At 41.6% G+C, this 22,221-nt stretch overlaps 1 protein-coding gene and 1 non-coding gene across 2 annotated transcripts in view; both read left to right on the plus strand.

Annotated features, from left to right (window-relative positions):
- Positions 1-22,221, plus strand: part of SGPP2 (sphingosine-1-phosphate phosphatase 2) — a 139,865-nt gene that overhangs the window by 72,066 nt on the left and 45,578 nt on the right. The gene's annotated exons all lie outside the window — the stretch shown is intronic.
- Positions 7,277-7,381, plus strand: LOC111549329. Its single transcript, XR_002733697.1, has one exon. It is a non-coding gene; the product is annotated as a U6 spliceosomal RNA (small nuclear RNA).

The raw sequence follows: 22,221 nt of genomic DNA on the forward strand, positions 1-22,221 counted from the left end.
TCTTCACCCCTAGAAACCATGAGTCAGTTATTATTTCTAAAAATAATGTTTAAGATGGCAGAGCACTTCCAAATGCATTTTTTTTTTTTTTTTTTTTTTTTTTTTGAGATGGAGTCTCACTCTGTCACCCAGGCTGGAGTGCAGTGCTGCAATCATAGCTCACTGCAGCCTCAAACTCCTGAACTCAAGAAATCCCCCTGCCTCAGCTTCCTGAGCAGCTGGGACTACAGACAGGCACTACCATGCCTGGCTAAGTTTTTAATTTTTTTGTAGAGATAGGGTTTGTTTTCACACTGCTATAAAGATACTACCTGAGGCTGGGTAATTTATAAACAAAGGACGTTCAATTGACACACAGTTCTGCATGACTGGGGAGGCAAAACTCATAATCATGGCAGAAGGGGAAGTAGGCACATCTTACATGGTAGCAGGCAAGAGAGAGTGAGCAAGAGCAGAGGAAACTACCTTATAAAACCATCAGATCTCATGAGAACTCACTATCACAAGAACAGCAAGGGGGGATCCTCCCCCATGATCCAATCACTTCCCACCTGGTCCTTCCCTCAACAGGTGCAGATTATGGGGGTTACCATTTGAGATGAGAGTTGAGTGGGGACACAGAGCTAAACCATATTATTCTGCCCTGGCCCCTCCCAAATCTCACATTCTCCCATTTCAACACACAATCATGCCTTCCCAACAGTCCCCCAAAGTCTTAACTCATTTCAGTATTAATTAAAAAAATCCACAGTCCAAAGTCTCATCTGAGACAAGGCAAGTCCCTTCCACCTATCAACCAGTAAAATCAAAAACAAGTTACTTCCTTCCAAGATACAATGGGGATATAGGCATTGGATAAATACATTCATTCCAAATGGGAGAAATTGGCCAAAACAAAGGGGCTACAGACCCCATGCAAGTCTGAAATCCAGCAGGGCAATCATTAAATCTTAAAAGCTTCAAAATGATCTCCTTTGACTCCATTTCTCACATTGCAAGAGTGCACTCCCACAGCCTTGGGCAGCTCCTTCATGTGCTGGCATTGAGTGCTTGTGGCTTTTTCAGACACACAATGCAAGCTGTCAGTGGATCTACCATTCTGGGGCCTGGAGGACAGTAGCCCTCTTCTCCTAGACTCACTAGGCAGTGCCCCAGTGGGGACTCTGTGTGAAGGCTCCAGTCCCACATTTCCTTTCCCCATGGCCCTAACAGAGGTTCTCCATGAGGCCTCCACCCTTGCAGCAAATTTCTGCCTGGACATCCAGGCAGTTTCATACATCCTGTAAAATCTAGATGGCTGTTCCCAAACCACAGTTCTTGACTTCTGTGTACCCACGGGCCCAACACCATGTGGAAGCCACCAAGGCTTGGGGTTTGCACCCTCTGAAGCAATGGCCTGAACTGTACCTTGGCCCCCTTTAGCCACAGCTGGAGCTGAAGCAGCTGGGACACAGGGCACCAAGTCCTGAGGTTGCGTAGAGCAGGGAGGCCCTGGATCCTGCCCACTAAACCAGTTTTTCCTCCTAGGCCTCTGGACCTGTGATGGGTGGCCCAGATCTCTGACATGCCCTAGAGACATTTTCCCTGTTGTCTTGGCAATCAGAATTTGACTTCTTGTTACTTATGCAAATTTCTGCAGCCAGCTTGAATTTTTCCCCAGAAAATGGGTTTTCCTTTCCTATGGCATCATCAGGCTACAAATTTTCCGAACTTTTATGCTCTGCTTCCCTTTTAAACATAAGTTCCAATTTCAGATAATCTCTCGCACGTTCAAAGTTCCACAGATCTCTTGGTCAGGGGCAAAATGCCACCAGTCTCTTTGTTTAAAGCATAGCAAGAGTGACCTTTGTTCCAGTTACCAGGATATTCCTCATCTCCATAGGAACTGCCTCAGCCTGAACTTCATTGTCCATGTTACTATCAGCATTCTGATCAAAACCATTCAACAACTCTCTAGGAAGTTCCAAATTTTCCTTCATCTGCCTGTCATCTTCTGAGCCCTCCAAACAGTTCCAGGTGTTGCCCATTATCCAGTTCCAAAGTCACTTCCACATTTCCAAGTATCTTTGTAGCAGTGCCTCACTACTTTGGTACCAATTTACTGTATTAGTCCATTTTCACACTGCTCTGAAGATACTACCCAAGACTGGGTAATTTATAAACAAAGGAGGTTCAATTGACCCACAGTTCTGCATGGCTGGGAAGGCCCCAGGAAACTCACAATCATGGCAGGAAGGGAAGAGGCACGTCTTACATGGTGGCAGGTGAAAGAGAGGAAGCAAGAGCAGGGAAAACTGCCTTATAAAACCATCGGATCTCATGAGAACTCACTATCATGAGAACAGCATGGGGTAAACTGCCCCCGTGATCCAATTACTTCCCACCTGGACCCTCCTTCCACATGTGTGGATTACAGGAATTACCATCCAAGATGAGATTTGAATGAGGACAAAGGGGCCAAACCATATCACAAGGTCTCACTTTGTTGCCAAGGCTGGTCTCTCACTCCTAGGCTACAGCAGTCCTCCTGCCTTGGCCTCCCAAAGCACTGAGATTATACCCATGAGCCATCGCACTCAGCCCAAATGTATTCTTAACTAAGTCTAACATTAATTTTGTAAAGCATTAATATCTACATTTATGTATGATGAAACTGAAGGTGAGACATTAATAACATCAGAGCTCATTCTCAAGCCAGCCCTCTTTTTACTTCATGGTACTGTTAGGCCTAAAATAAATGATCTCTTTGGAGTGTTACATAACATTTATAGGAAGCTATTGGTTTGGCCCAACAGATCAAACCAAAATGGAGTCACTCATGCTAAAGTTCCACATCACCAAATCAAGACTCATCTGTTGATCTGACCTTCTGAGAAATCAGGAGGATGAGAGAGAGAATAGCCATAAAGGCCGGTTTCAATGGGCAAGATAATTAATTTCCCTCTGTTTTAATCCTTATAAAAAAAGCAACCTGATGTCAACTAATCAGTCATTTTTCTATTGTTCTATTTCCCTATTCCCACCTTTCAAGGAAAGTAACTTCAAAACTACCAAACTGCTTTTTGTTCCCTGTTTTGGCTTTCCTCAGCCCTTCCCTGTCTGTAAAACCAGCCTCCTCTGCTGAACCCATTGGAACACTCCTTCTATTTCATGGAATGAAGTGTTGCCCAATTCTAGAATCGCAAATGAAGCCAATTAAGATTTTCAAAGGATCCCAGCTGCACTGAGCACTGGGAAGAAAAAAGATTTTTAAAAAAATCTTTAAGCTAAATTTGTTGTAATTTTGTCTTTTGACAGGAGGAAATGAAGAGTTTTGGAAAGGGCCCAAAAGGCTGGACTGTAGGCGGTAGAGATACAGAGAATGTTCACGAATGAGCAAATGTACTCCTTATGAAATTTCAGAGAAATGGGTAATGAGACTGACTAGTCAGGGAAATGCTGGGAGGAGGCAGCGGTGGTCTCCCAAGTCACCTTGCTAGCCCACGGCTGCCCTACTTGCACTTGTGTCTTCACTGAATAACTACGTGTTCATATGAGACGTGCCAAGGGCGCCAGTTCGGCCCTGCATGTGCAATTCCATGACTGTCACCAAGTGGTGACTGTGGTCCACAGTCACATACGTGTCCAAAATCTTGGTGTGAGGCTTTCTCTAAGGGGAGTTAATTGAGAGCATAAATTTACCTCCAAAACAATTGTATAACTAGTCACTGTAAGATATATGGGGCCAATGAGAGCAGGATTTAAACATTTGCCAAAGACTTTATCTCTCTTTTTTTCCCCCTTTTCATTTTAAAACGAAGTTTGGGTTTTCCTCTGTGCTAGAAGTCCTGGCCTTGGCTAGCATCAGTCTCTCAGAAAGTTCCTGGAGGCTTTTCTTCAACTTTCCCTTAAAACATAAAAGTTGCTGAGGCAGGAGAATGGATTGAACCCAGGAGGCGGAGGTAGCAGTGAGCAGAGATCGTGCCACTGCACTCCAGCCTGGGTGACAGAGCGAGACTCTGTCTCAAAAAAAAAAAAAAAAAAAGTTGCTGATGGTTTGAAAACCTGAAGGAGTTTGCTAATGTCAGAGTGTCAGAGCTTACTTTAAATTATTTGCACCTCGCCAGGCATAGTGGCTCATTCCTGTAATCCCAGCACCTTGGGAGGCTGAGGTGGGAGGATTACTTGAGACCAGGAGTTTGAGACCAGCCTGGGCAACAAAGTGAGTCCCTATCTCAACAAAGAATTACAAAATTAGTCAGGCGTGGTGGCATGTGCCTGTGGGCCCAGCTACTCAGGGGCTGAGGTGGGAGGATCACCTGAGCGCAGAAGGTTGAAGCTGTAGTGAGCCATTTTCATGCCACTGTACTCCAGCCTGGAAAAGAGAGCAAGGCCCCATCTCAAAAAAATAAAAATCAAAAAAAAAAAAAAATCTTTTTGCACCAAAGTCCTTTTATATTCAAATTTTCTCCTGCAAATGAAAAACTGGTTAAAGAATATCCTCAAGATCTCCTGGCTTAAAAATGAGAGGAAGAAAAACGGCCTTGTTGAATTTTACTTGAGCTCTCTATGCTGCTAGAAAACAGAAACCATGAAGATAATCCTCCCACCCTTTTTTGTGTTCCAGGAAAGGATTTACTACAAGGAACCCCCCTTCTCCCTGTGGCTTAGATAAGACCCACAGATGCCTCCCTTGTTTATTAGTGACAAGGCCAGACACGGATTCCAAATTCCCATTCTTTGGCTCAAAATGATTAGCTGAACTCTGTCCCCCTCTCAGTCTGGACAAAATACCTGCCACCTTGACTTGACCAAACTAAGTTTGTCGCCATCTATAGACCCCTGAACTTTGACCCACCCTCACCACACAGCCCCTTCTGGGAATAGGCTGACATCAGGGTACACGTGGTTTTACTATCCTGACCCACCCTCACCTTCCATTTCACTTCCCCACATCCAGTTCTCCTGAGCCTTGTTCATTCTTCTCTAAGTAATAGAAAAACTCGTTCTTCCTTTACACTAGAGACACTTGCAGATCTCTTGGTCTCCATGTCATGTAGTGCCCCCACTCCCTTCACGCAAGAATCCTTTTGAACAATGTCTCTCCTTACCTAAATCCAGATTTTCTTTTTATTTGACAAAGATAATAAATAAAGAAGAGTTCCACCCTACAGTACCTGTGCCTGCCTGTGGAGATGTCTCTTAACACAGGGCAATGTGAAACAAAGATGTAAAACAGTTTCCGTCCATGAGGACTTTACTTCTCAGATTGAGACGCTTTCCAAAGTAGTAGGAAGAGTCTTATTCTCCAGGGAGCCAGGGTTGTTGCATTTATTCATTTAATAAAGGCTTACCTCGTCTGGACACTGGTAATTTTGTATTCCGAACATTTCTGGAAACATTCCCTCCGTTTAGGCCTGCATCATCTTTATTTTGCACTATCGCAGTAGATGTTCTCATCCATCTCCCTCGAGCTATTCTTATATCCTCAAATCCATCCTCCCCACAGTATTTAGTGATCTATCTCAAATGCAAATATGAACTTTTAAAATCATGTAATGTCTAAGCACCTTAAACTTACCTACAAGGCCTCTCACAGTTGGACTTTTGCCTCAATTTCCACCTCTAGCCCTTTCCCCTGTCTGTTCTTGTCTCTGGTGAGACCCCCCACCATCCCGTACATATCCAACAGGTACGTATTCTACCTTGTGCTCCTTTCCTGGTGTTCGTCTGCCTTTCATGCTCTCACCATTCCTGCCTGCTACCCCCTTTACTCCTGCTAAGTCTCAGTGCAGGTATCATCTCTAGAAAAGCCACTCTGCCTCCTGTATCTGTATTCCCTCCCAGTTGGTTTCTTCTTGCTTCTTGAATCTAGCATCTGGCAGCAATTCAATAAATAAATATTGGGTAACGTAAATAAAGGCTATTTCTACAAAGGTGATTTAAGAGATGTCCCCTACAGAAGCACCCATGTAAAGAGGTCATTGCAGTTCAGGATGGTAAAGATACATGGAGAACATCTATACAGTACTACAGTAGCATCCTAGAGGTGTTTTTAAAATGGAATTGTTTCCGTCTTAATGGAATAGCTCCCCATTAGCCCTGATGGAAAGTTGGGAAACAAATTTGGCCAAGGTTCTCTCAAGGTGTTTGCAGGATGAAAATAGAAATTCTACACAATTCCTGAACTGCTCAGGAGTCTTTCAACCAGAAACCAACTTTTATTTGCTTTTTAGAAAGAGCACCAGATCTCTTCTCTCTCTCTCTCTCTTTTTATTTTTTTTATCTTTGAGATGGCGTGTTCTTTCTTAACCCACGAAGGGGTGCAATGGTGCAATAATTTGTCTCACTGCAAGCTCTACCTCCCAGGTTCAGGTGATTCTTTGATTCTTCTGCCTCAACCTCCTGAGTAGCTGGGACTATGGGTGTAGGTCACCAAGCCCAGCTAATTTTTGTATTTTTAGTAGAGACAGGGTTTCACCATGTTGGCCAGGTTGGTCTCGAGCTCCTGACTTCAAGTGATCTGCCCACCTTGGCCTCCCAAAGCACTGGGATTACAGGCGTGAGCCACCGCACCTGGCAAATCTCTTTCTTAACCTTATAATTGGTGAGCAACAACCTTTAAATGTATTTAGTCATTTGTTCATTCATTTAACAAACGCTTGGCAAGAGCCTACTATGTGCTAAATATTATGCCAAGTGGTATAGATTAAGCAATGTACAAGACAGACTCCATCCTGCTCTGGGGTTCACATGTAGGCAAAACAGACAGTAACAAGTAATCAATACAGGAATTAAATATTGTACAATTACTGTTTAGGACATGATCAGGGAAGAGCAGAAACCTACTTTAGAGAAGGTGGTTGGGGAAGGGCACTTTGTGCCAGTTTCCTTGAACTTAAGTCTTGACGGATGAGGAGCCAGCCTCATGAGTCCCTGGGGCAGAGAGTCCCAGGCCAAGAATCTCAAAGCAAGAGAAAGCTTATCCTGTGGAGGAGTAAGAGAAGGTAATATGACTCAGCAAAGGTAGAAATGACTTTCTTCTAGAAGTCACCAGGAGACCACAGGCTCTTGGGTTGCTTCACACAGGACCCCTTCTCAGTCGCCTTTTGCAATTGCAGAGAGTATAGACCCTTTGGGAGACCTGAGTTCAGTGTTGCCTCAACTGTCAACTCACCCTAAGATCATGGATTGTCACTTCACTGATTGAGACTTGGGTTCTCTCATATGTAATAAGCAGAGGTTGGATGAGGGCCTCTCAACTCTGTATACTATGATGCTATTAACATTAATTACTATGCTCATTTCAGCAGCACATATACTAAAAATTGGAATGATACAGAGATTACCAGGGCTCCTCGGCAAGGATGACATGTCAATTCATGGAGCATTCCATATTTTTTTAATGGCAGCCAATATATCTGGGACATTTGGAGAAGCCAATATGGTCTCCCGGCCCAAAGAAAACATTAATTACCTTTAGTAATCACTGAATCTCAACAGGCGTCATTCATTCATTCATTAAAAAAAGAATGAATTTTTTTTTTTCAACAAAAAAATTTTGAGCACTTAAACAGACAGACACTGTTCCAGACTCTGGGCCACACGAAGGCAGAGCATCCACTCAGGGTGAAGATGAGGATGATAAAATGAAAATATGTAGTCTAAATGCAGGCAAGGTATAAAGTTGTATGAAGAAAAACAGAAATAGAGTATGAGGAGAGAATGACAAGAGGCATGCCGTGTTAAGTAAGGTGGTCAGAGGAGGCCTTTCAGAGGAGATGGGTACAGGACCGACTTTACTTAAAATTTACTTATAACTCCTATTTAAATTGTTTATGGCCAGTCTAGAATGTTTGAAATGCATCATCATCCTTTCCGGTTGATTTCTGTGTTCATATGGAAACCAGTGTTTCTCAGAAGTCTAAATACTCCAGCAAGCACTCCTTCTGAGAAGTTAGCTAAATTTTAAAAAGTACAAAGTCATCTTTGAATTGGTCTTTTCATTTTTAAAACAAAACGTGCTCTAATTCAAATCTGGTAAGACATTTCATCAAACTCGGGTTCTGTAAAGAGACCTCCATTGTCAGCATTGCTGAACCTCAGCCTTACAGCGGAAAGTGGACATTGCACAGAGGAAGGATGTGCCTGTTCGCCCTGAAGGCAGATTCTGACAGGCTCCAGCCAAGCCTTTCTCATTAAAAAGGGTCATGGGGAGGTTGCCTGAAGGTTTGAGAGGTGTTGGTGTGATCAACCGCCCCTCCTAATGGAGCAGAGTTAATCACTCACTGGCCAACTGGAAAATCAATGGCTCCCTGCTTTCTCTCCTACACTTTTCCTGTGCTTGGCCAGCCTGCTGCCCTGCTCCCTGCAGTGAACTGGCGTCAGGCAGAGGACTCCAGGATTCTTCTCCCCTCCTACTCAAAGACCGGCTCTTCCGGAGGAGAGTCATCTAACCCCAGGGCACAAGAGCGTGTTCTTTCCTACCTGGGAGAAAGCTTATAATGAAGCCTATTGCCAAAGAGGAGGAGGAAGCAGAAAAGAGGGCGCATTGGGGGAAACACAAGTTGGGGCATTGGAGGAAAGACAGTCTTTCTGAGGAAAGACATCATTGCAAACAAAATGAAAAGGAAACAATGTCCATAGATGATGGGCTGGAAGCTTTTCCAATTCAGTGTCATGTGAATTTTTAGCACCTTTCCATTAAGGAGATGGGGAGTTGCCTTTTTGTGGTTGAGTTCTAAATGTAAATGTCTTCATGATCACCCTAAATGAGGCCTTCCATGGAACTGACTAGACCAGAGGTCCCCAGGCAGAAGGGTCCAAAGAGTCTGGTTACCAGTGTTCTGGACTGGAACTTACAACGTTAGGTTCTCACTTGGACCTGACTAGAAGTACAGCTGAACCTTCTGATTGGCAGAAGGGCATTACCAGCAGGAAGAATTATGCATTAAGGTCAAAAGAATTGTTCTTTCAGTAAGTCTGACTGAGTGGTGTTCATCCCAGAGGTATGAAAGCCACCACCTGAGCTTCAGGGCTCGGATACTCTGTCACGTAAGGAAGAAGGTTGAGAAATTTCCTAGGAGAGAGGTTACATCTTAAAGTTGGAGCCAGTATTATGACACAGTGAGATGTGAGACTGTGGTTCTCAGTGGTGGTGATGGTGCACCACCGGGATGGAGGGGTGAGTGGGGGTTGGAAGCACGGAGGGAAGCAGTCCAGTCACAATGGTCTTGATTTTGACTTCCAGCTGGATGTCTCTGTTTTCAGTTTTGAAGGAGGAGAAGCAATAACCAGAAAAAAGGGAGGGAGCAATGAGGAGTAAGTGGGGGTGTTGTTAGAGACACAGCCAGTTTGAGGATGTTTAAGAAGATAATGCACTCAGTTCTCTAGACTTTGGACCTAGTTTGCCACACATTGTTGGAAGCCACCTGCTAATTGTCGCCGTGTTGACAGTTGTTTGGAAAGAGTATGAAATTGGCTTTTCCAGTGTGGATAGCAATAGCCTGTGATGTCAAACTGAGAATGGAAACATATGTTGTGTGAAGAAATGGAAGAGTCCATTTGGCTGTTCCCCTAGATTAGCAGACACATATCCAGGGTGCCCTCACTGAAAACTGGCATCATCTGCTTTAAGTGAATTTTCTTCCCTGCATCCTGTGATTATGGCTCCCATAACTTTGTTAGCCTTCATATTGAGTTTTTATGCTCATGCATTTCCTCAGCTCTCCATTTCCTTCCAAGCATCTTAACTGGTAATTCAGTTTGCTCATGGACTGCCTCGTAGCAAAGCATCTCACCATGAAATAGTGCTTCCTCCTACATGTGTGCAGTTGTTCTAGCGTGAGGAAATAGAACCTTTGGAGACAGCCTTTGGAGACAAAGAGCTCAGACCTGAGGGTTTGGGGACAATCATCTGCTGTTCTTATCACCATTTGGTTCAACGTTAATTTACCTGCCTCCATAAGAAAAGTGGGGAGAGTTGGTCTTTTGTAAAGAGAACCAAATTCAGACAAACAGAAAGCCTGTGACCCTTGGGCTTTCTCAACCAAGGACCCTTAGGACAAGTGCACAAGTGCGTTAGGGCTTGAGCAGGAGTCACTTAAGCCTGCCTCATAAATCCAGGTTTCCTTCCTGCAGTCCAGCTAACTGTTCATGGGAGAGGAGGCCAGTGACTGTCATTCCAAACCTAGACAGATGAGGTTGCTGCTGCCTGGCTCCTTGGAGTCTTTAATCTCTTCAGAAATAAATCTTTCTTATTTCTTTTGAGTGATCACCACTTAGATCCTTTCTGAATTCTATTAGGAACAAAAACCTGTGACAGACCCACTGAGGTGACCCTCAGTGGGAGGCCTAAGGAAATACTGAAACTGTATTTTCCTGGTAAAAAGATCTGTGTTTAGATTATGTTAGACCCAGCTCTAACAGCTCACTACATAGGGAGGTTCTCAAACCTGAACAGCCGTCTTTTTACAGGAGCTTAACCTGAAATGACCCGACTCTGACCAAATGTGTAAGGAGAGTGGGCAGTTGCCTGAAAAATTAGGTGTTTGATGTTAATGATGTTGAACCTAAAATCAGACTCTTGGTCAGCAAAATGGCAGACCTGACCTTGCCTCATCAGGAGACTTCCTCATAAACAGACACTGCCATAGAAGGATGGACGAGTGAGGTGCATTCACGTTTCTCTTGTCTCAGGGTAAGTCAAGAATAGATACTCTCTGAAGCTAGATCTCTACTGCAGGGTATACTGAGCCTGAGTCTCACTTTTAATATCTATGCTTTTTTCAACTAAACTTGTCCCCCACCAATTGTGAGACATATTAGAAAAATCCAAATAGTCTACAGAGTTGTTTTTGTTTTGTTAAGGGTTTGGGTTTTTGATGATGGTGGCGGTAGGAGGAGACAGTTAAAAATATTTGTTTTTATGATTAGCATTTTTAAGACAAATACTTTCTCAATCTTTATGGTGAAACACAAGTTTACCTGGGTACCACTAGAATGACCAGAGCTTTAAGAAAAGTCTGAACAGATGTTCCTTATGCCACCCTCACAAATTTTGCCATTTGTTAGGCACACTCATAGAACACAAATGATTGAATTGGTTTTGTAAAATATGTGTGAAGTAAAGAAATTGGCCTAGGTGAATTGGGAAATTTGCCCAATTAAACTTTTTTAAACCATCAGGAATCAGGATATATACATTCCAATGTCTTGAGAAAATTATATAAGTTTATAATTTAGATTTAACCTAACCACATTCCCTCTTGTTACATCTATGGATAGAAAAATCAGAGTGACTTTCTGGAGTAATTTGAAGATAGCCAGGATCCTTTGAAGGTAAAGATTATTGCTGTCCTTGAATTACTGCCAGGCATACTCCATACAAATTGAGTATCCCTTATTCAAAATGTTTGGGACCAGAAGGGTTTTGGCTTTCAAATTTTTTTGGATTTCAGATTTTTTCAGATTTCAGGATATTTGCATTTAGCATTCCTAATCTGAAAATCTAAAATGTGAAGAACTCCCATGAATATTTTTCTGTTAAGTGTCATGTCAACACTCAAAAGATGTTGGATTTTGGATTATGGATTTTCAGATTAGGGATACTCAACCTATATTTCTTTATAATATGCGCTGTAGATAGGCTACTGTTCACAATGTTGATTTCTAACATCTAAATGGTTCCTGAGCAGGTACACATATAAGTGATGGTTTAGATAAAGGCAGCAGCTGCTTATTATCAATACACCATGCTGAGAAGCTCTAACTTGCTGTTGCTAAAGTCAACAGTGCTGGGGGAAGTGGCAGCTCATCCTGGAGGCTAACATCAGGAATTGTTTGTACTGGAAATGGCACCATTCCTGAGAGAACATTTACACTGTGTATGAACTTCTACCCTTTAACACTGCTTCAATTACAGAGTTACATTGCCTTTTACAAATATGAATAGGAAGAAATAAGAACTTGAAGTATTCTAGGTCTTTGTTTTAAGCTGATTGTTAAGTAATATATAACTGGTTTATTTCTAATTGAAGAAAAGTTACCCATTCTAAGGACATCACCTAGACTATCCTTTTACTCTAATCACCTACTATGGAACATTCAACTTTGGGAGGCCTAAGGAAATACTGAAACTGTATGTTCCTGGTAAAAAGATCTCTGTTTAGATTATGTAGCCCATTCAGGAAAAACAACCAAATAATAGAACCAAAAAGGGTAAAAACCAAGAGCACTGTTGCTAAGGACGAGGGATGATCAGAAAGTCCTTCAGTTGTAGCTAAAACTATTTATTAAAATGATGATGAATTTTAATTTTATTAAATATATTATGAAATATTTCCAACATATAATATATAAAGCCTTAATAGGCTAAATATTTCAAACATATAACACATAAAGCCTTAATAGGCTAAAATAAAGGGAAAAGAGCATGGTGAATTCTTGTTTTAAAGTGTTAAGAGCATAGATTTATTTATATAGGTTCACTTTCCTTCAGTATTCAAATCCACCTTCAAGGGATATGTGAGACCCACTTATAGGGCTGTTCCCATGGTGAAATGACAAAGGTATCAAGTTCCTGATAATAATTACTTTGAATCAATGTATAAATTACAGGCCATCATGCTTTTTTTCCAGTGTAGTGTGTGGGATTATAATGCCAGTGATTATAATGTCTATTTCATGTGTCTCCATGTGTTTCATTTTCTTGCCTGCACCTGTACTGTGCACAGTAGAAATTTTACCGATGGCACCAATGGTACTCAACAAGGGAAGACTCTCAGGTTCTTCCTTCTTCATGGGTCTTAGATGGGACCCATATAGAGAGAAAGGAAGGTTCTCAATGTGTTGGGGTGGAATTGGGGCAAGGATTCCTCAGCGACCGAGAGCCTCACTCTCCCTCTCATACTTTTGCTAGGGTGAATGCTCCAGGACTCTTACACCTTAGAGGCCATGCAGACCATAAGATAGATCCCCCAATTAGTTGCTATGGCCAGATTTATGGTCATACCAAAAAGTCAGCTTGATTAAGTGATCATTGAGAGCAATACCCACCCCAGATCAAAAGTGGGATAGTGGTTGTTACAAAGGCAAGCAACCGGTCCTGAATGTAGCCCAGGATGCTCTTCCAGGGGCCCTCGATGCTTGCTTCATTGCCTCCTTGATGTCATTATATTTCGCATCTTTCTCCAGATGGCAAAGCACATTCTCAACACGCTTTCCACCCCAGGAGTGGGACTTGGAAAGCCAAATCAGTGAATTCTCCATTCAACTCGGGGATTATCTTGCACACAGTTTTGGCAGGGCCAGGGATTGGGGGATAATGATCACTGACATGACACTACAGCTTGCTGGAGGAGTAATCATGATCTGTGGGGAGCAGTGATGGCATGGACTGTGGTCTGAGATTCCTATTCCTCCACATTACCAGAGTTATCATCGATGACTTCTGCCAGGAGAGTCAGGCACTTGGTATGCAGGTGACACTGCTGACAATTTCAAAGGAGTTGTCATCCTCACAGTTCTCTCCCATTCTGAGCATAGCCGCATTGGCACAGGCAGTAGGAATAATGACCCTTTGCCTGCACCTTTTGAGTGAATGCTAGCCTTGTCTAAGATGGTAAAGAGTGCAGTGGACTCTATGATGTATTCAACATCATGTCACCCCATTTGATGTTGGGGGAATCTTGAACTTGGAAAATGAAAGTAGGATTTCAATTGACTGCCCTTACTGTTCTCAGCCTTGATGGTGCCATAGAACTTGCCATGGGTAGAATCATTTCTGGATATGTAGTCCCTGTTACTGAGTTCAAGGAAGGAGTCACTGATGGGCATAGTATCCACTTTGGAAGCAGCCTGGTAACTAGGCACTCAATACAGACAAACCCATTTAATCCAACTTTTACCTCATGACAGAGTCAGAAGGCTGGCACTGCACAAAAAGATGAGGCTTCTATTTAGTGGAGAGGAACTGAGAGAGCTGCATGGGTTTTAAATATGAAGATGAAAGTAATACATTTTAGGCCAAGTCCAGGAAGCAAGCAAGGTTGCATAGCAAGGCTTACAAGTTGTTCAAAGCCATTTGGTTCCTGAATTTCAGATAGCAAGTAACATGAGTTTTGATAGCATATAATTTATACAAAAGTTTATCTAAATATATTCATCTTCAGATTCCAGAAAGGAAAAATTTGGATAGTGAGAGATATTCATATTTACTGCTTGCTTACAGGCACCCACACATGCATGCATTCACTCACTCATTCATTTAGGACCTCGGCTTATAGCAAGAGCTGGGAGATTAAACAACTATCATCTAAACTACAGATAGTTTATCATCTAAACTATCATCTAAACTATCATCTAAACTCACTCATATGAAGGTGAGTGGATATATGTAACTGTATAATTATAAAAGAACAACTATGATTCCCAAAGTGCCCAGTATGTGAGAGGAGCTTGTTTTGGTTTCGTTTAAATATGTACATATTGGATTGAATATGCAGTTGATCTTTAAACAACATGGGTTAAATCAAGTGGGTCCATTTATACATGAATCTTTAAAAATAAATACATTGAAAACTTTTCTGTAAATTTGCAATAATTTGGAAAAACTTGCAGATGAAAAGTGTAGCCTAGCAATATTGGAAAAGTTAAGAAAATGTTAGGTATGTCATGAATGCATAAAACATATGTCAGTACTATCTGTGTTATCATTTACTACCATAAAATATACATGAATCTATTATGAAAAGTTAAAATAAAAATTAGGCTGGGCCTGGTGGCTCACACCTGTAATCCCAGCACTTTGGGAGGCTGAGGAGGGTAGATTGCTTGAGCTCAGAAGTTCAAGACCAGCCTGGGAAACATGGCAAAACCCCATCTCTACAAAAAAATACAAAAATTAGCTGGGTTTGGCAGCAGGTACCTGTAGTCTCAGCTACTTGGGAGGCTGAAGAAGGAGAATCATCTGAGCCCTGGAGGTCAAGGCTGCAGTGAACTGCACCACTGCACTCTAGCCTGGGCTGCTGAGTGAAACTCTGTCTCAAAAAAAAAAAAAAAAAAAAAAGTAGTTAAAATTTACCAAAACTTATGCACATAAACACATAAAACTATACATGACACTAGTCACAGTTTAGGGAAATTAAACACATGTAAAGATGCAGTATTAAATTATAATGGCATAAATTAATTGTACCACATACTGCACTACTGTGATAATTTCTTTTTTTTTTTTTTGAGATGGAGTCTTGTTCATCGCCCAGGCTGGAGTGCAGTGGCGTGATCTCGGCTCACTGCAAGCTCCGCCTCCCGGGTTCATGCCATTCTCCTGCCTCAGCCTCCCGAGTAGCTGGGACTACAGGCGCCCGCTGCCACACCTGGCTAATTTTTGGCATTTTTAGTAGAGACGGGGTTTCACTGTATTAGCCAGGATGGTCTGGATCTCCTGACCTCGTGATCCACCTGCCTCAGCCTCCCAAAGTGCTGGGATTACAGGCGTGAGCCACTGCACCCGGCCTACTGTGATAATTTCATAGCTACCTCTTGTTGTTATTGTGGTGAGCACAAGTGTTGTGAGCATCCACTTAAAACACTGAGTAACGCTAATCATATCCACATGAACAGTTGTCTCTCCAGTAAATTACATCACAGTAAAACGTGATCTCTCACAGTTCTCATGTATCTTTCATCACGTTTAGTGCAACACCGTAAACTTTGAATAACATCATGGGACCCATTCAGAGTGCCACTAGTGATGCTGGAAGTGCTGCCAAGAAGCAGAGAAAAGCTATGAAATTACAAGAAAAGCTGTGAAATTACAAGAAAAAGTTGAACTGCTTGATATGTACCATAGGTTGAAAGCTACCTCTGCGATTGCCACCATTTCATACAGATGATTCATCTTGCAAACAGATGATGCATTGATAAATACAACACAGTACTGGAAATGTATTTTCTCTTTTTTATGATTTCTTAATAACTTTTTTGGCTTAGCTTACTTTATTGCAAGAATACGGTATATAATACATATAACAAACAAAATATATGTTCATCAGTTGTTTTATGTTACTGGTAAGGCTTCCAGTCAACAGAATGCTATTAGTCGTTAAGTTTTGGAGAAGTCAAAAGTTATGCATGGATTTCAACTGCACAGGGCACTGGCACTCCCAACCTCCAAGTTGCACAAAGGTCAATTGTATGTTACAAAACATAACTAACGATCAGATCATTATTTCACTAGTGTTTCACTAAAAGGAAATAAGTCCAGTGTTAAAGAAATAGTAACATGGGTGGTCCATGAGTGTGGCAGAATCTGGAAGGTGGTTTGTGAATGACTGTGTTTGAAAAACACTTGGGCAGAGTGAGCTGGGAGCACAGAGAAAACCTCCAATCCCAGCTTGGTAGGAGACCCACAGAAAGTGTCCCAGTGTAGGTCCACTCATATTCCACTTAAACTATTCTGACTCCAACTTGAAAAGTTTAAAGAACTAGTCATTAATAAAGAGCAATGATAATGCTTTGTGATTTAGTGCAGGTGATGGGTGTAGAATTCAGCTGTTAGTGCAAATGGCTTGGTTTGATTTTCCTGAGTTCGTTAGAGTTTATAACCTATGAAAAAGTCCTGGTGCAGGTTTTACTGTTTTGGATGCAAGTAAAAGAAGAAAGAGTCTTTGGTTAGTAATCAGTCGGCCAAAACTGAAGAGGAACTTCTCTCCAGATTGCATATTCTGAGACTATCTTTAAGATTTGTGGTATCACACTTAGAGACAGGAATCGTTTGTAGTTTTAATCAGATGAGAAAGTTGGATGTGGCGTATGACTAACATGTATTGCATTGTTGCCATCAGGGGTTTGTAAAGATCAAGGTTTTGATCTTTTAATAGTATTGCTTAGTCTTTTCATGGTCAGTAGGACTGACAATTAAAATTCATAGCAATGTGAGGGAGGAATCTGGTAGAAAAGAATTTTCTTAGCAATGCTTCTCTTGCTATCAGAAGTAAATTTTTGTTACTTGTTTTTGCATGAAAAATTGAAACATCACACAAAGTCTGTTTGCAAAGCATGTCTCCTGCCCACTCCAGACCTCAGTTCTAATCCCCTAGTGAATCTACCATCCAGTTTCCCATGTACCTACATGTATTAGTATGTAAATACCTTTTCAAAACATAAATGGAAGCAAGATATACTCTTCAGCTTCTTGCTTTCTCATTTAACAGTATATCTCATAATTTTTTTAACAGTTACATAACTTATTTAACCAGTGTCCTGTCATGAACATTTAGAGTTGCTCCCAGACTGTGGCTGTTGGTTGATTGACTGTTCATTTGTTTGAAGGAGGGTGAGCTTATGCATGATTTTCATGTTTGAGTGTGCTCTACATTTCCTAGGACTGAGGACACCCATTCACTCAGTGGGAGTCATTTGGATGTGATGTCCATCTAATGGCAAGTAAAGGACACTGATCCCAGCTTTCTGGACTATTCATTGGTGGGATGGTAGGGATAAGCAATTTTCTCATCAGATGTGACATCTTAATCTCTCAGCCCCAAGGACACTCAGCGTCCTCTATTGAGCTCTGGATGGATCTAAAGGATTAAGATCATAGAATTTGGGTTTTTGAAGCATAGATATCTATTTTCAGGTATTATACATATACCCTCAATTGACTTAGACTCGGTAGTGAGTTTGTGAGATGCTAGACGGCATGATGTAGTGAAACAATGATAAAATTTGGAATCAGAAAACCAAATTCAAGTCCAGCTTCTCTACACTGGCATCATTATTGTTGACAAGGTACTCACCTTGTCTATGCATCAGTTTCCTCATCTGTAAAATAGAGATGATGTTGACATAAGAATAGATAATGTCTGTGAAAGTACAGGCTAAAAACAATCGTTGCCCAAAAGTTAGTTATTATTTAACCCAACTCCTTTCTCATAATGAAAGGCAGGCTCGAGAGGTGGGAAGTGGCTTTCCTAGGCCCATACATACATCTGTGATTTAACAATCTTTATATCTTTTGTGTTTGTCATCAAAAATTTCAAAAGCAGAGCTGAGCTTAAAAGAAGAGAACATTGGAAAGAATAAGAAAAGGTTGTCACTAATTTTTCTCATCTACTGTTTGTGCTTTAGTTATTTTATCTCTATTTTTATAAAACTTGAAATATACAAATACCAGTTTTCTGATTATGTTCTATGATTCATGGTGCTTGCTTTGTTTTGGTGGTTTAGACATGAGTAACACTGTACTAATTTGAAATTAAAATTGCTTCTCCCAGTGTTACACACACACATCACACCCAGCAAAAAAGCTCTGAATTTAAAAAATAAAAATAATGCCAGAAATATGAGTGGCTGTTCACCAGTTGGAAATAGCTTCTCACACTGGATGGTAAACAGTAGCCTTTAGAATGTTTCGAAATAACCATCACCAAGAATTGCTTTTAGTTCGCTCCCAGATGCTAAATAGGAGACCACAGAGCACTTTGTATTACAAGGAGGAAAAAAAAAGACTGAACATTGAATAAACAAAAACACAATCTAGTGCAATCTCTTTTTTGTGAGAGTGTTGATTTGAAAGGCTTCCATGATGACCCAGCATAAAGAAGAAGTGAATGTTTGGGGTGACCAGTGTCCCAGTTGTCCTGGTTTGATCATTACACATTGTATGCATGTGTCAAAATATCACAAGGACCCCCAAAATATGTAAAACTATTATGTATTAACAAAAAAATCAGTATAATTGTTATCACATATAATGATATTCCTCCCTCACATGGCTATGATATACTAACTTTGATAAGAGCAACATTTTAGGCATTAATAAATGTAGCTTTTAAAGGAAGCCTCTAAAGCTAAAAATTGTTCTGAAAATGAATCCCGTGTACTTATGGTTTTGAGTAGTGGATTTTCAGCAGTTCTCTGGTATGTACTCACTTCAGTGCCCTGTGATGGAGAGAATTGAACTGGATTTTTGAAGACGAAACTATTAATAGTTCCAATAGCTTGCTGCTTCTTCCATTCTGAAATCAATATGTGAAGGCATTGCAATAACATTTTGGAACAAGAGACTTCGAGAACACATAGAAGAGGCATACCAGGACTTATCTTGATGTCTGGTTTCTCTTTCTTTTTAAACTTGAGGTATAACCCACATATTATAATAGTCACCCTTTTTAAGTATACAATTCAGCATATTCACAAAGTTGTGTAACCATCAACAATATATAACTTCAGAACATTTTCACCCCCCGAAAAGGAACCCCATATCCATTAGCACACACTACCCTAGGCAATAGCTAATTTACTTTCTATCTCTATGGATTTGCCTCTTCTGAACATTTCATATAAATGGAATCATACAATGTGTGTCCTTCAAGTCTGACTTCTTTCACTCAGCATTACTATGTTCAAGGCTTACCCAGTGGTAGCATGCACCAGCACTTTCTTTTTATGGCCAAATAATATTCCATTGTAAAGGTACAACACAGTTTGTTTATCTGCCTATCAGTCGATGGATGTTTGGGTTGTTTAAACCTTTTGGAAACTGAGAAGAATGAAGCTAACAAATGCTAACAATATTTACATACAAGTTCCAGTGAGGACAGGTGCTTTCCATTGTCTCAGGGATACACCTAGGAGTGGAATGGATGAGAGTCTGCTGTCTGTTTATCCAAGTCACCTTAGTGGTAAACTGAAGAAAAAAAGGGAGTGAGATGCATTTGGATAAATTAGGAAACCAGATAGGTATGTACTGATAGAGAGGCTGTTGTCTTTGGGTTATAATTCATTGTTCTTTTGCCTCCAACAGTCAATGACATAACCAGTTCCTGACCTTTTGGAAACAAACCCATAGATAGACTGTAAATCCCAGCGGTTTGCAGTATTTCTACCCCATGAGATATGAGGAATAATCATACACTCCAGTTAGTTGACAGTGCACCACTTGGGCTATTTCTCCATGGTGGAGGGAGCTATGAGTGTAGCCAAGGGAAGGAAAAAAGATATGGGGATTTTTCTATTTTTTTATATATATGGTGAGTATAATTTGAAAAGAGCCTCTTGGTGCTCTGTTCATCCTGCAGAGGACTTAGCTTTTATTATGACCACATGGAGGCTTCACTCTTCTGAGATGAGGGTATTTTGCAGGGATGAAGACAAACAGGGGCAGCTCTGTAGTGTATACAAAAATGTAAACGTAGTGTAAAACAGTTCATCATGTCCTGTTTTCCTTCAGGGAATGGAAGATATTAACAGAGAGAAAAGTTTGAAGGCAGACATTTAGAAGAAGCTAGGAGGAGAAGCATCTTATATTAATGTGGGCCAAAAATGAAAGTGTGACTTGGCTTTTTAAAATCCTGTGGGGCTGGGAGCAGTGGCTTACGCCTGTAATCCCAGCACTTTGGGAGGCTGAGGCAGGCAGATCACCAGGTCAGGAGATCAAGACCATCCTGGCTAACATGGTGAAACCCCATCTCTACTAAAAATACAAAAAATTAGGCGGGTGTTGTGGTGGGCGCCTGTAGTCCCAGCTACTGGGGAGGCTGAGGCAGGAGAATGGCGTGAACCTGGGAGGCGGAGCTTGCAGTGAGCTGAGATCGCGCCACTGCACTCCAGCCTGGGGGCGGGAGCGAGACTCCATCTCAAAAAAAAAAAAAAAAAAAAAAAAAAAAAAATCCCATGGCTGGTTTACTAGTAATAATGTTATTTCAAAATATTTTGTTTTCAAAACTATTTAGCTGTTATTTATGCTAGTGTAAAGAATGAAGCCTGGCTAATTGGAAACATCTTAGACATGGTACACTGTCATTTTTTATTATAATAACCAGAAAGGACCACTACACTAAGAGAAAAAGTGCTGTTTTCTCTGCCGTCCCCATCTCAGCCCAGCCGTCCAGAACTGACCCCATGCTGGAAGGTTTTCCACACTGTAAGGACAAGTTTCATACTGACTGCACTGGTTCCCTGGAAAACCTTTTGTCTGCCTGGGATGAATGGTAGACTGTCCAGAAAACCAGATTTTCTTTCTACCTGTATATTACATTTATCCTGCATTCAGAGCAGAGGCAAGAAAATAGGCTAATTCCCCTTTGTGAAAACCTATGAGACTTCCATGCCATCCCTCAATACCGTATGGGGGCCCCCAGCCAGTTTGCTAAGGTGTTAATGATCTATAATTACTTCCCGTGTTGCCTCCTTACGGGTTTTTGCTTTCATGTACAGGCCTTTGGGGCCTCAGCCCAAAGAAGTACGATAGATGATGGAACTTAATTGGGTCCTTTTAGGAAAGTGGCCCCTTCAACAATACAGAGAAAAGCCCTCCACTTAGGGCAAGCCACACATTGAGTTAATCATTTTACTCTTTAACTGATAATTACATGAAGAAATAGTTCTCTGCTGCCACAGTAATTTGTATTCGTTTGAGACATGGTCTTGCTGTGTCACCCAGGCTGGAGCGCATCATAGCTCACTGCAGTCTTGACCTCCCTGGCTCAGGTGATCCTCCCACCTCAGCCTCCCGAGTCACTGGACTACAGGTGTTCCCCACCACGCTCGGCAAATTTTTGCATGTTTTGTAGAGACAGGATTTCACCATGTTACTCAGGCTGGTCTCAAATTCCTGGGTCAAGTGATCCACCTTCCTTGGCCTCCCAAAGTACTGGGATTATAGGTGTGAGCCGTCATGCCTGGCCCGCCACAGTGACTTTTTAAAATAAACTTTTTTTTTTTTTTGAGATGGAGTCTCGCTCTGTCGCCCAGGCTGGAGTGCAGTGGCTGGATCTCTGCTCACTGCAAGCTCCGCCTCCCGGGTTCACGCCATTCCCCTGCCTCAGCCTCCCGAGTAGCTGGGACTGCAGGCGCCCGCCACCTCGCCCAGCAAGTTTTTCGTATTTTTTAGTAGAGACGGGGTTTCACCGTGTTAACCAGGATGGTCTGGATCTCCTGACCTCGTGATCCACCCATCTCAGCCTCCCAAAGTGCTGGGATTACAGGCTTGAGCCACCGCGCCCCGCCAACTTTTTTTTTTTTTTAGAGAAGTTTTAGGTTCACAGCAAAGTTAAGTGGAAAGTACAGAGTTCTCATATACCTTCTTCCCACACCACATACACACAACTTCTCCCACTACCAAAAAATTCCCCACCACAGTGATACGTTTGTTACAATGCATGGCCCTACATTGACATATCATTATTTCTCAAAGCCTACAGTGTACATTAGGGTTCATTCTTGGTGCTGTATGTT

The sequence above is a fragment of the Piliocolobus tephrosceles genome, chromosome 11, assembly GCF_002776525.5.
Source record: "Piliocolobus tephrosceles isolate RC106 chromosome 11, ASM277652v3, whole genome shotgun sequence".
Lineage (NCBI taxonomy): Eukaryota > Metazoa > Chordata > Mammalia > Primates > Cercopithecidae > Piliocolobus > Piliocolobus tephrosceles.